The sequence below is a fragment of the Macaca fascicularis genome, chromosome 14 (assembly GCF_037993035.2).
Source record: "Macaca fascicularis isolate 582-1 chromosome 14, T2T-MFA8v1.1".
Classification (NCBI taxonomy): domain Eukaryota; kingdom Metazoa; phylum Chordata; class Mammalia; order Primates; family Cercopithecidae; genus Macaca; species Macaca fascicularis.
The window spans coordinates 77518922-77521770 of record NC_088388.1 but is presented as its reverse complement, the minus strand read 5'-3'; the positions used below and the strand labels follow the sequence as shown (position 1 = coordinate 77521770).

The 2849-nt window shown below is 46.4% G+C and overlaps 1 pseudogene; it reads left to right on the top strand.

Annotated features, from left to right (window-relative positions):
* The first annotated feature begins 1231 nt into the window (after positions 1-1231).
* On the top strand, positions 1232-2441 carry LOC102123687 (triosephosphate isomerase-like; annotated as a pseudogene).
* Positions 2442-2849: the final 408 nt, after the last annotated feature.

Below are 2849 nucleotides of genomic sequence, written 5' to 3'. Positions count from 1 at the left end.
TGTGTTAACCAGCTCAATTAGACCCTCTACCTTGGACAGAGGGCTTTCTGTATCCCGGGTTCTTGCCTTGGTGTACTGGAAGAATGGGATCACATGTGGGCTTGGAGAATGAGTGCCAATTTTTATTGAGTAGAAGTAGCTCTCTGCCAATGGGGGAGCCATAAGGGAGATGGTTTTCCCTGGATTTGGGCCGCTCAGTGTCCCCAGCTCTCCTCCAACTGCCCCAGCCAAACTCTGTCTCATCCCACCAGTTGATGGCATGCTCATCTGTCCCTGTGCTCTTTGGCCAGCATGCTCTCAACCAACCACTCGGGTCTTCTTCCGCCAAAGTGTTCCTCTCAATATCCAGCTGCCTGTGTGTCTGCCCGCTAGGGTCTCCGGTTTTTATAGGCCCAGGATGGGGGTGTGATGGGACAGGGTGGTCTTGGAAAATGCAACATTTTGGGCGCAAAAGTAGGAGTGCCTGTCCTCACCTAGGTCCATGGGGGTGGAGCCCTAGCTAGGGACCATGCCCTCCTCTACCCAACACTTTCCTTCCCCTCGTCTGTATCATTTAAAGTGACCACACTCTTCCCTTCCCAGCACTCCCGTATCATAAACAGAAGGAAATTGTATTTTTAAGATTCTTTGGTTATGAGCAACAGAAATAAACTCTGACTAACTTGAGTAGGGAAAGAAGACATAACAACAAAATGCAAGGTGTAATCTGGAATTAGATCCTGGGTCAGAGAGGGAAATTTATATAAAGGACATTATTGGGACAATTAGCATAATCTGAAAAATGAACTATATCTTATAAAATAGTGTTAGCTAATCTTATATTTTCTTAATTTGATCATTATATGGCATTTATATAAGAGAATGTCCTTGCTTTTAGGAAACACACAATGTAGGATATGGAGGTAAAGGAGCATGATGTCTGAAGCTCTCAAATGACTTGGGAAAAAAATTTACATGTATATAAATGATTACATACATATAAAATGTACATATATGACATATATACATTTATATATAATGCATGCATACACATAGAGACAGAGAAAGCAAAAATGTAAATATGGCAAAATATTAACAGTTATACATTCATACATAATGCATGCACACACATTTATAAAGAAACAAAGAGAAAGCAATAAAGCAAACATGGCAATATGTAATAATTATTAGTGGATCTGAGTAAAGAATGTGGGAATATGCAGACACTGACCTTCAGTGCCTCGGCTCCAGTGCCATGGCGCCTTCCAGGAAGTTCTTCGTTGGGGGGAACTGGAAGATGAACGGGAAGAAGCAGAATCTGGGGGAGCTCATTGGCACTCTGAATGCAGCCAAGGTGCCGGCGGACACCGAGGTGGTTTGTGCTCCCCCCACTGCCTATATCGACTTCGCCTGGCAGAAGCTAGATCCCAAGATTGCTGTGGCTGCACAGAACTGCTACAAAGTGACTAATGGGACTTTACTGGGGAGATCAGCCCTGGCATGATCAAAGACTGTGGAGCCACGTGGGTGGTCCTGGGGCACTCAGAGAGAAGGCATGTCTTTGGGGAGTCAGATGAGCCGATTGGGCAGAAAGTAGCCCATGCTCTGGCTGAGGGACTCGGAGTAATCACCTGTATTGGGGAGAAGCTAGATGAAAGGGAACCTGGCATCACTGAGAAGGTTGTTTTCGAGCAGACAAAGGTCATTGTAGATAATGTGAAAGACTGGAGCAAGGTCGTCCTGGCCTATAAGCCTGTGTGGGCCATTGGTACTGGCAAGACTGCAACACCCCAACAGGCCCAGGAAGTACAGGAGAAGCTCCGAGGATGGCTTAAGTCCAACGTCTCTGAAGCAGTGGCTCAGAGCACCCCTATCATTTATGGAGGCTCGGTGAATGGGGCAACCTGCAAGGAGCTGGCCGGCCAGCCTGATGTGGATGGCTTCCTTGTGGGTGGTGCTTCCCTCAAGCCCAAATTCGTGGACATCATCAATGACAAACAATGAGCCCCATCCATCTCCCCTACCCTTCCTGCCAAGCCAGGGACTAAGCAGCCCAGAAGCGCAGTAACTGCCCCTCCCCTGCACATGCTTCTGATGGTGTCACCTGCTCCTTCCTGTGGCCTCATCCAAACTGTACCTTCCTTTACCATTTATATTTTCACCCTGTAATGGCTGGGACCAGGCCAATTCCTTCCCCACTTACTATAATGGTTGGAACTAAATGTCACTAAGGTGGCTTCTCCTCGGCTGAGAGGTGGAAGGGGTGGGATTTGCTCCTGGGTTCCCTAGGCCCTAGTGAGGGCAGGAGAGAAACCATCCTCTCCCTTCTTACACTGTGAGGGCAAGATCCTCCCCTCCGAAGGCAGGAGTGCTGCCCTCTCCCATGGTGCCCATGCCTGTGTGCTGTGTACGTGAACCACCCACATGTGAGGGAATAAACACCTGGCACTAGAAAAAAAAAATGTGGGAATTCTTTGAGCTATTCATATATACTACTTAGAAATAATTTCCAAATAAAAATTTTTTTAAAGAAAAAAGCGTTAATATATTGGAAGAAACTTGGAGCTGTCGAAAAGGAAGAGTGGAGAATTATAACAGTGAGAAAATTATGGCAGTGATGGAGATCTGATGCGGTCACCCCTCCTCTTGCCTTTGGTCTTCCACCTGCCCTTAATTATTCCTGGGCTTGGGTCAAGCTAATTTTGGGAGACATTTAGTTTAGTTTAAGTGATAATAGCCTTTTTCCATAACTCAAGTGCCTTTGTAAAGCTAACAAGAGGCCACCAAGCTGAGAGGAGAGAGGACCCTGAATTCTGCTACAGTGTAGTCATAAACAATTGCCAGCCATTATTCCAGAGGGCACAAGATGT